Source organism: Eumetopias jubatus, unplaced genomic scaffold (assembly GCF_037043125.1).
Source record: "Eumetopias jubatus isolate StellerSeaLion01/CBP00866 unplaced genomic scaffold, mEumJub1_p1.0 scaffold_4, whole genome shotgun sequence".
Classification (NCBI taxonomy): Eukaryota; Metazoa; Chordata; class Mammalia; order Carnivora; family Otariidae; genus Eumetopias; species Eumetopias jubatus.
Genome location: NW_028274810.1, coordinates 139,770,502 through 139,782,870, shown reverse-complemented (window position 1 = coordinate 139,782,870; position 12,369 = coordinate 139,770,502). Strand labels below are relative to the sequence as shown.

At 36.3% G+C, this 12,369-nt stretch overlaps 1 protein-coding gene and 1 pseudogene across 1 annotated transcript in view; both read left to right on the top strand.

Moving 5' to 3' along the window:
- ZFPM2 (zinc finger protein, FOG family member 2) overlaps positions 1-12,369 on the top strand; it is a 350,753-nt gene that overhangs the window by 232,490 nt on the left and 105,894 nt on the right. The window lies entirely within an intron of this gene.
- On the top strand, positions 8,302-8,608 carry LOC114214931 (U6 snRNA-associated Sm-like protein LSm3 pseudogene; annotated as a pseudogene).

Genomic DNA, 12,369 nt, shown 5'->3' with positions numbered 1-12,369 from the left:
CCACCCTGCACTTACTTCATTGTCTCTGTTTTAGAAATGGCCTTAATGCCTCCTGGTCTCAACATAGAGCAAAAAGGACCATCTGGACACCACATATGAGGAAATCAGACATCTCTAGGTTAAATCATGCCCATAAGGACAATTTCTTGTCAGATAAGCTGCTGTGTACTTAGTCTGATAACTAACAAAATTACAATATGGTAATTTTAACTGGAAATTGTCCATTTTTATCCTCAGGTTTTTCTCTTTTATCCCCATTGGTAACCACCCTGAGAGTTCTACTCCTATGCTCTAGTGCTCAAAGCAACCCCCAGCTTTTTTGCAAGCTGTGGCAGCTGTGAAATGTCTGGACAGCAGAGAGTGGTGTGCTGTTGGCTCGCGCATCATAATGCAGTGGGGGTAGAAGCACATCATTGTGTCATGGAATAATTTGCTTTCTCCCTGGTTTCTAGACACATCACAAAATAAACACAGCGGTAAAATGAAGTGAAGAGCGTAATCGGTGAGTTTTGAGTCACGTTACTGTCGCTTGAGAGGCTGTGTGACCTTAAGCCCATCACAAACTCTTTTTTTGACCTCTGGCATTCTTATCTGTTAAATGGGATGTCTTTCTTCAGTTGTTTTTCAAATAGGATCATGTACGCCGGAGGAGCCTAGTCGATCGTCTGTCCTCTATGCACTGCTTGCAAACGTCTTATCTTTTACTCATAGTGAAACTTAACTGTTTCCATCATTTGAAAAATCAGAAGATGTGGGGCGCCTGGGTGGCTCAGTCCGTTAAGTGTCTGCCTTCGGCTCAGGTCATGATCCCAGAGTCCTGGGGTCGAGTCTTGCATTGGGCTCCCTGTTCAGCGGGGAGCCTGCTTCTCCCTCTGCCTGCTGCTCCCCCGGCTTGTGCTCTCTCTCTCTTTCTCTGACAAATAAATAAATAAAATCTTTTTTAAAAAATCAGAAGGTGTTACATTAAAAAAAATCAAGATTTCTAGATTCTCTAGAAATAGGATTATCTGGCAACACCGCTCCCCTATTCCCACGTGACAACTAAAAGCTATGACACAGCCCCTTCTCCTTTAGATAGCAGTCTTTGCTACAATTCACTTCAGTCCCCTATCTGGCCTGCTTTATACATTTCTGTTGCTGTCTTGTCCCCCTAAGCATTGAGTTTGTCACCTTTGATGTTTATAAAAACACATTGAGTTTTAGCTGCAATGTCCTTGACAAACACACTCAATTTGGACCTGAAAACCAGCTTTCTAATACTGGTTCTTAAACTTCTGTAGATCCTGGAACTTTACTGGGTGAGAGTAATTTCCCTGTGCATTAAAATGTTCATAACAATAGTTACATAATGGAATTACAGGAACTTAATTAAATAATTTGTATAAAAATATTTTGTAACAACAAAACACTAAAACACTAAATCTATAATGATCATTTGGTACTTTCCATACTTCTTTTTAAAGACAAATACCAGAGACTTTGTTCATTAGACCTTAAGTTGACCAATATTTCAAAATCTGATGTAGCAAGACTTTATAAGGTGAATTACATAGAATATTTGTTTCTAAATTTTGTTATGGGAGGATCTGTTAAACTGCATTTTTCCTCAATTCTTTGAGTAAAGAAGTAGAGATAATGATTCACAAGAATATTGTGAAATAAAATATATGTTCAAAAGTTATTTGTGTTAGCTTGAAAAAGAGTTGTACATCAACCAATGGAGACTCCAGTACTACATACCTTTCTATTGATCTTTTTTCAAATCTTCCATTGTCTTTTCCAGGATATCTCAGTTCAGATGAATTTTAAGTGAGGTAACCATGTTGTAATAGATTGAAAATACCTACCACAGGGCCTTGCTCATTTTAGGAATTCAAAGAATGTTAAAGCTCAATGAAACAGAACAAGAGCAGAAACAGAAATAAAATCTGGTCTTGCTACTTGACTTCAGTTGCCCCATTCCCTTGCTTTAAACAATCAGGAATAAGTTGTGATTGATAATGATGCCTTGAAATTAATAACATCCTCCTGCAAAGAGTAGGGAATATTTTATACATCTTCCTAATTATGTATGTCATTACCTACTTTCTCATTCATCTGTTTAATATCCTCCATGAGGCAGGAAGAATCAGGTATGTAGTATTAGCTAATTTTGTACGAGATAAAAGGAAAATAGAGAGATTCAGTGCCTTTTCCAGAGTCAGTCAGTAGAACTGGTAGAAGACCTGTGGCTGTAACAGTTAGATTACCTGGATCATCAGTCCTCTTGACAAGAAAGAAATCTTCTGGGGCACCTGGGTAGCTCAGCCAGTTAAGCGTCTGCCTTTGGCTCAGGTCATGATCCCAGGGTCCTGGGATTGAGCCCCGCGTTGGGTTCCCTGCTCAGTGGAGAGCCTACTTTTCCAATTCCCTCTGCTGCTCCCCACTTGCGCTCTCTCTCTCTGTCAAATAAATAAATAAAATCTTAAAAAAAAAAAGAAAAAATCTTCTGAGTCCTTGATATACTTAGCATTTAGAATATGTTTATTAACTATAAAAGACTTTTGAGTCTGTAAAATGCTTCATGACACCAAATAATAGCTATATCTTTACAATAGAAAAAGCAAAGTTATTCATTTCTTCATTGAACCATCATTTATTAAATACAACAAAAATCACACAAAAATATCTAAAGGCAAACAGCAAACTGTGTAATTACCACAAATATAACAAAGCATTATATCTGTATTTATTCATTAGTAAAAGAGCTTATATGAATGGATAAGAAAACCACTAAAACCTGAATGAAAACTGTGTAAGGGATATGAAAATATAATTTACACACGCACAAAACTAAAATGACTAATGCAATATAGCCCAGAGCATTCTCTGTAGTAACCACAACTCATGAGTCCTCAGTGGTTCCTCATTGTTCTGAAAATAGGGACAAATTTCTTGGCATGCCATAAAAATTCTTCTAATAACATGATCCCTTATTTTCTAGCTCTACCGTTCACCACCCCATCTCCTCACATTGCACCCTGCCCTCCTGCATTTCAACCAGTTCTCAGGACCCATCATGCTATGCTGTCTCTTACCCCACTATAATCCCACCATCACTTACCCCTTTCTATTCCAGAATATGCAAAATGTAAATCAGTTACAAAACATGCTATCTAGTTCAAATGACATTTTTTTTTGTAGCAAGAGTTTCTGGAGAAAGGAAGCAGTGCATTGATTTATATTCTGCTACAGCCTCCTTATTTTATTGGAAAACAGTAACAGTTTGTCGGTAGATTACATTATGAGTAGCACTGTGATACGGTGTGTGATTGTGTGCATATGTTGTAAGGAAAGTCCCATCCTCAATTTACTCAGTCTTCCAGTGGGAGTAACAATGCCCACCTGAGTGTTGGATTCCCCATATCTCACAGTGGGAAGCGTAATAACTACCATGTGTTATTTTAGAGATGAACCTTCCCATAGATGTTCAGTGGTACACTAGCAATGGAATAATTATTAGATCCCTTTCTGGTCCCTTCCTTTTTCTCCCTCTTAAATGAATAGTGTCAGAAGTAAATTTATATTCCAACAAACCAAAGTCCAGGACCAGATGGCTTCACTGGTGAATTCTACCAAATATTCAAAGATTTAATGCCTATCCTTCTCAAACTCTTCTAAAAAATTGAAAAGGAGGGAATGCTTTCAAGCTCATTTCATAAGGCTAGCATTACCCTGATACCAAACCTGGACAAGGACACCACAGAAAAAGAAAATTATAGGCTAATATCCCTAATACGTAGATACAGAAATCCTCAACAAAATATTAGCAAACTAAATTCAACAGTATACCGAAAGGATCATACACCATGATCAAATGGAATTTATTTGAAGGACACAAGGATGGTCCAACATCTGCAGATCAATCAGTGTGATATACCACATTAGCAAAATAAAGGATGAACATCAATGATCATCTCAATAGATTCAGAAAAAGCATTGACAAAATTTAACACCCATTTATGATAAAAACTCAACAAAGTGGGTATACAAGGAATGTATCTCAATACAATAAAGACCTATATCTGTCAAACCCACAGTTGACATCATACACAATAGTGAAAAGATGAAAGCCTTTCCTCTAATATCAGGAACATGACTAGAATGCCACTTTTATTCAACATGGTATTGGAAATCCTAGTCACAACAACTAGGCAAGAAAAAGAAGTAAAAGTAATCCAAATTTAAAGGAAGAAGTAAAATTGTCACTATTTGTGGATGGCATGTACTATATATAGAAAACCCAAAAGACTCTACCAAAACATGTTAAAACTAATAAACAAATTCAGTGAAGTTCCAGGATACAAAATCGGTGTACAGAAATTTGCTGCATTCTACACATGAATAACAAGCTATGAGAAGGAGAAATTAAGAAAACAATCCCATTTATAATTGCATTAAAAAGAATAAAATACCTAGGAATAAATTTAGCCAAGGAAGTCAAAGACCTGTACAATGAAAACTATAAGACCTTGGTAAAAGAAATTGAAGAAGACATAAATAAATGGAAAGCTATTCCATGCTCACGGATTGGAAGACTTAACATTGTTAAAATATCAAAACAAATCTAATTCAGTGCAATTCCTATCAAAATCCCAATGGTATTTTACACAGAGCTAGGACAGATAATTCCAAAATTCTTATGGAACCACAAAAGACCCTGAATAGCCAAAGTGATCTTGAGAAAGGAGAACAAAACTGGAGGTGTCATGCTCCCTGATTCCAAACTATATTATAAAACTATGATAAGCAAAACAGTATATCAACATAAAAAGAGACACATAGGTGAATGGAACAGAATAGGGAGCCCAGAAATAAACCTATACATTATATGGTCAAGTAATTTATGACAAAGGAGCTAAGAATATACAATGAAGAAATAGCAGTCTCTACAAGAAATGGTGTTGGGAAAACTGAATGGCCACATGCAAAAGGATGAACCTAGACTACTCTGTTACACTAAACACAAAAACTAACTCAAAATGAATTAAAGACTTGAATGTAAGACCTGAAATCATAAAATTCCTAAAAGAAAACATAGATGACATTGGTCTTAGCAATGTTTTTTGGCTATGACTTAAAAGGCAAAGGAAACAAAAGCAAAAATTTTTAAAAAATGGGAGTACAACAAACAAAAGCACAGTGGATGGAAGTTGACATATTATGCTATGTGAAATAGGTCAGATAGAGAAAGACAAAATAACTGATGATTTTACTTATATGTGGAATCTAAAATACAAAACAAAAAACAAACTCATGTATACAGAAAACAAACAGGTGGTTACCAGAGGGGAAGGGAGTTGAAGGGTGGGTAAAATGGGTGATGAGTGGTAACTAGATTTATGTTAGTGATTATTTTGTAGTGTATACGAATATCAAATGATAATGTACACCTGAAACTTATGCAATGTTATATCCCAATATTATCTCAATAAAAAAGAAGTAAACTCATAGATCATTACAGCACAAAGGACCTTAGAAGAGACCAGTTGGTATAATGTAGACTCTATGACCACTCTTCTATGTGCTTCATGTTTTCTTGTTCAACACTCACCACATTTACAAATAAAGATTTGATGTTCACCTTCCCCAGGTGATTGAGCTCTACAAGGGCTGTCACTCTGTGGAAGAAAATTGCCCAGTTACTGCTTCCCCTTGTTTGATAAACTGCCTTATACAAAGTACCTCTGAATAGCTAAATGGTTACATGAATGAGTCAGTTACACCTGAGAAAACTGAGGGTGACAAAGTTATACAAATCATATAAAGGAGTTACTGAAATTAGGAGGGGACAATGAAACCTACATATTCTCCTTCTAAGTTACTTATAAGCAGGGTGATTAATATCAGCTAGATCTTATTGTCATTCTGTAATAAGTACCACCGAGAAACACAAAGCTAGGAAGAGAGCCAGTGAGTGGAAGGTACAAGTGGCTGGCTGGTTGGGTGTCAGTCTGCTCTTTAAGGAAGGAGTTAAGGCCTGGCCTCTTCATTGAGGTGTCCTTTGAGCAGAAATCTGAAAATAGTGAGGAGGTGATTCATGATGGACATCTGGAAAAACTGTTCTAGACACGGGGAAAAATTGAGGAAGAGCAAAGGAGTTGGCATTGCTAGCATATAGGAGCTTTGGGAGTTAAGAGAATTTTAGACATTAAGGTTACAGAGATTAATGTTGTGGTGGGGAAGATAATAGGTTCTCACAGATAATCCTAAGGGTGGGGAATTATTGGAGAGTTTGACATGGTGAGATTTATACATTTTCATAGGACTTTTCTGCCTGCTGTGTGGAGAATAGGGGACAGAGCCGAAGAAGGGAAATCATTCAGAAAACTAGTACAACAGTCCAGGAGAGAAATGGCGCACTTAATCACATGCTATGTCCACTGCAAGGGAAGCTTGGAAATGTGATCTAGCTGTGTCCTCAAAGGGCAGGAAAAGAGGAGGTTTGGAGACCTCACGGTCTCTGTCATGGGATTCTTTAAATCCCACTCCAGATGAGTAGTTTACTGGGAGAGTGTCCTCCTGTGTATGGCTTCAATTCAATCTATTTGAATACTTACGTTGTAATGAAACTAGGAAGTCTCCCTCCCTGCACCCCTTTGGCATGTGACCACAGAGAAGCAGTGGTTCTCTCATGCACATACAAACTGCAGATCAGTCTCAAATACGAATTTTGTTTACACTTTTAAAGCGATCACCATTGTTCCAACAGCCTTGTGAATCAAGAAGGACATTTTATTAGGGACAAGAAAGGGAAAGAGTAGAGAAATGACACAGTGGATGACCACAAGGTTATCCCTGTGGCTTTACTTATCCACAGTGTACATTCTGACATCTGCATGCTTGTGTGCGCAGATAGGCAGCCATTCACCAGCCACACACAGGCCGGCAGGCACACACACACACATACACACACACACACACACACACACACACACACACTTTGACAATCTTCCCTTCTTCACAGAGAACATTATATTTCTGGTTTCCTTGGCATGTCTCATGATAGCCTATCTAACCAAAATCACCAAAGCTGCCTCTTTGCTTTCCACTGGTTTCTTCATCTATTAAGAATCAACACTGAGATAATCCTCTCTAAGAAGCCTACTCTGTCTTTTCCAGGTTGAATTAGGAGCCCTTTCTCTGACCTAGACTAATGTGTGTATATTGCTTTAACACACTTATCAAATTCTATCCAATTCATGTATTTATCACTAGCTTTTTAGTGCTTTGTGATCAAAGACTGTGTGTTCATTTATGTATCCTCAATATTTAGCAGTGTCCAGTATATAGCAGTTGTTTATTAATTGTGAATGAATGAGGGAATGAGTGAATCAGTGGACCATTCTGAGTTGAATATGACAAGGAATGGAAAACACACTGAGGACATCATGACACGGCAAAGTTCACACACATTGTGTAAGCCTTACAGGTAGAGATAACACCAATGAGCTGATTCCTCCTCTTTACAAGTTCTCTGGCCAGAAATGTGTCAGGCCACATTTATTTAACAGATTTCAGAACAACTAAGTGATACTGAATATAGCAACCCCTTTAGTTGGTTATTATTTACTTAGTTGCTCACATATACCTACATATCCCTGCTTTGTTTCACAGAGGACTTGAGATCGTGACACGGAATGCATACATTGTAAATTTAGCTTTTCTCTATGAAAGGACAGCTTTACATAAGCTTCTAAAATATAGAATGAGAATTGAGGTATTAAAACGAAGTTTTGTCTTGAGAGATCAGCTTTTGTTGGGTGGTATAATTTTGCAGATATTGGCATAAACACTCCAGCAAAGCCAAGATGTTGGGGAATGGGGAAGAGGTGGTGGGGAGCCGAAAGAAAGTACTGCAATTTGGTCGAAATTAACAGGCAGCTGTTAGGTCATCTCTAAGCTACCACTTCAGTATGCTGAAAATTCAGGGTGGGTTGAAACCAGAGTCAATTCCAATGAAAATGTGGTTAGTTAAATGGTCAATATGGTTAAAATAATGTACCAAATAGCTAAATCAGGAGTTTGACATTTACACTTGCAGGAGTGGGAAAGGTTACTATGGTGGATATGAATTCTCCTCAACTAGCAGTTTCCTCATCTGTAAGTGGGGTTTGTAAAATTATCTTTTTTTTAAAAGATTTTATTTATTTATTTGAGAGAGAGAGAGAATGAGAGAAAGCACGAGAGGTAAAATTATCTTGCTGGGAGAGTATGAAAGTTCCGCGCCTAGCAAGTCCAAATATATAGTAACGAGGAAACATGGCAGATGACGTGGACCAGCAACAAACTACCAACACTGTAGAAGAGTCCGTGGATCTCATCAGGCTCAGCCTGGATGAACAATTTTATGTGAAAATGAGAAATGACAGAAAGCTTCGAGGCAGATTACATTCTTATAATCAGCATTTAAATATGATATTGGGAGATGTGGAAGAAACTGACTACTATAGAAATTGATGAGGAAACATATGAAGAGATATATAAATCAACAAAATGGAGTATTCCAATGCTTTTTGTCTGGGGACATGGTGTTGTACTAGTTGCCCCTCCATTAAGAGTTGGCTGAAACAAAGAATTTATCATGTATGGAATATAGGAGCTTTTGTATGATTGCTTCTTTAAATGTAGAAGACATTCAAAAGAGAAACCCGCGTAAATTTTGATATTAAGAAATGACCAAGAATTCTTCCACTCATGAAATGAGTTGACTTGCGGATAACTCAAAAATTCTTAAGCTAAAGGGCATTTTAATTTTTTCCAACCCTTTCAATAAATGTGATCACCAAGATGCAGGAAAAAAAATACATAGTAATGAATAACCTTATTGCAGATGTTCTATCTGGTGCCCTCCAACTCTACCAAAAGAACTTAACCTGCTGAGGTCAGCAAACAAGTTTGTGGTTCTTTATTGCTGGAGCCACCCAGGAATCCTTTATTCACTAGGAACTTTATCACTCACACTGTTAATTATGAAATATATGCAAACATGCATTTGATGAGAAAAATAATTTCAACATTAAACCACCATTTTGAACCCTTTTGGTGAAATTTGGATGCTATCATTTAAAAAAATAAAATCAATATAAATTTGCTCGAGTAAAACATGTTACCAACTGAAAGCACTGTCCAGATAATGCTCCTGCGACAGTGGAAATGTTCTATTCTGCACTGTCCACTATGGTGGCCACCAGCCACAGTCGGTGGTTGAGCACTTGACATGTAGCCAATGAGATTAAGGAACTGATTTTAAATTTTAATTAACTTAAAATGATTAGCCACGTGTGATTAGTGGCTATCATATTAGCATAGATTTCTACAAGATTAGTTTATTAAACAAATAACTAAAATATAAAACATTTCAGATGATAATAAGCACCATGTAGAAAAAGCCAGGAGGGGGAGATCATGATATCCTTGTGAAATTTTAAAATATTTTAGTGTCCTGATTTATTGTGAATGTATAGGCCACTTACCGATGTTCCATTTTCAATCATAAAAATATTTTCTACTCAAAAAAAGCAGGAGCATTTTTTTCTTTTTTTTTTTATCGCAAGTGATATTTTTGTGACAAACTTATAAGGAACAAATTTGATTTTTTTCCAACAATGCCTTGGTATCTATGTTTATTTTAGTTTAGTCAGTCTTGTGGCAACTTTTCTATCATGTCTTGAAACCGAGTGGAAGGCAGATTGCAACTTTTGCATTCCACTTTTGGAAAGTTGTTATACAGTCTAACCCAAGTAAGATATATAAAAATATATACCTTTATCATCATAAGATTGCAAAGCAGTTGATATATTTCTGGTACTGTGTCTGTTAAAAAAGTAAAAGAATGTTTCATTTTGGGACATTAAGACTCAGTATTTCATAAAAATAGACAAAAGCAAATTCAGACCCTGTGAACTTATCATATTTGAAATAACACAGAGCTTTTAATATTCTCAAGTAAAGTAGACCCCCAGGAAGCCTCAGATGACTATATAATTTTCCAAGTTAATGTTAAAAAAGAAAAGTCAGGTTTGATTGGGAGCTCTACTGAAACTCCAACTGGGCCACCTGGGAAACTAGGCTATCATAGTGATCGTAATATGTAATATATTCCTTAAACTTTATTGATTTTCTATAGTTCAGTACAAATGAGCTCAAAGCACTTCATGTATTTTATCTCATTTGTCCTCACAACATTTCTGTAAGATAGGTAGTAGGCAACTGTAATTAAAAATTAGATGTGTCAGTTTTCCATTGTTACAGAAACGCATTAAACTGGAACCTATTCAGCCTGCCAACCAAGACAATTAAGTAGTCGTTTCACTTATCAAAGTACCAATTACTTGATTTTTTTTGTTACATCATAATTTTCTCTCCATTTTCTCTCAAACTAATCCTGCATCTTCCATAATTTCAAAGTTCAACACTAGTAGTACTTCTTGGGAACAGTATTTGGGGAGGCTTTCTTTTGTGAAATTTCCTAAATAACTCGTCTCTTGTCACCAGCTCAAGTTCATGCACAGGGCATTAGGGTATGAAAACAACTGCTAACTTTTTAAAAGTCAATAACATATGTTTAAGGCATGTTAAGTAATATAACTAATTGCAAACACTTCTTGGTTTGCCTCTTTTTTTTTTTTTATTGTTTACTTAGGTCCTCAAAATTGTGCTATATGGCCCAACTGCTTTTCAAACAAGTAACTACTCCATCCCTATTATTTTATAACATTTATATTTAACATTTATCTTTAGCACACAATGTTGATGTGAAACATTTTTTAAATCATATAGGTAGTGATCATAAAAAAATTCAGCTTTAAACTTTTTCTACCAAAAAAAGTTAATCACACCATACATCTTCCTTTTCACTACTTCTTTTTAATTTCACATTATTTACCATCTCTACCAGTAACTAGGAAAAAAATATTTCCTTCCATTTGTGTGGCAGAGACTGCTAGCTACTCACCAAAAATCCAGGCTCCCCTCTTCTTCCTGTGCACACAGATGGAGCAGATTTCCCAGTCTCCCTTGTAGTTCGATGCAGGTAGTGACTGTTTTTACCAGTGCCCTGTACATGGGAGCAGTGGCTACTAACTCCAGGCCATGTGTGCGTTCCTGTGATTTTTTAATCTAACTAACTCAGATAGAGATGACTTTGTAAACCCAAGGTGACTTTGTAAACAATATGTTGAAGAAATTGGCATCACCATCAGCTTAGGTCTTTGAATGACTTTGTGGAGGAAAATCATGCTGCCATTTTGTTCCCCTCCCCAGCACAATACAGTAAATTATTATTGTGAGGGAGCCATTATACATCCTGGGGTATATTCATTATGGCAGTTAGCCTGGGATAACTACTATACCCTTTAAAATGAGTTTTATCATAAGAATACAAATATTTAAGAGAAGCTTAACAAGTGAGGTAGATATAAAACTACGGGCAAATATTTATTCAGATAAATCCCACTGGCCACAAACTACCAGAACACAAAGCCAGGAAGCCAAGGGTTACTTACTGGGTTAAAATTGCCTAGAAACTTGTGAGCAAGGTGTACACTTTATAAATAAGACCCAGAACTGCATATATATTTTTCTAGCCCTAGTTTTTTCACAGTTATGTGTCCGGTTGATATCAAACCTTACTCAAATATCTTACCTAATACTGAGATTTTTGTAGACCCTGACTAAGTGAACTAAGTGAAAAAAAGGATGAAATATGAAAAATGGATATCAAAATCTGAGGCAGTGAAATAGGAGCATCAGAAGAAAATTGGATCATGAAATGGAGTTCCTGAACAGGAAGGAAATTAGAACATGCTTATAAGGACTATGTTGAATTAGAAATGTGTGAAAATTTAGCTGCTAGAGGAAGTGGCATGGGGGGATCAATCAAGAAAAAGGAATATAAAAAGAACACATTATGGAAATGGGGAAGGAAAAGAAATAAAAGAAGAACACATTGTATATTGAGTATAAATTTTTAAGCTTTAAGGGTGAGAAAGGGCAAAAAGGAAAATAAAGCTGAGTGAATTAATGTTGGCTAAAAGGGGTAAGTGGAATCAAAGGGGGCTCTTAAAATTATATCAGGTGAAAAAGAAATACTAGAAAGAAAGTGGATCCATAAATAACCTGAAAATGGATGGAATCAATAATGTTTAAATGGTTGAACTACTCAACTTTAAAATGTTTTAACTAAAATAATGAAAGTTATGGAAAATTATTAAGTTAGGAAGAGCTATAAATATGGCTAATGATAAAATTAAGTAAAAGAATATTAGAATGATTAAGTTGGTCAGGAGTTCTGATGATATGTATCACGAGGATCAGAGAATTTCTCTA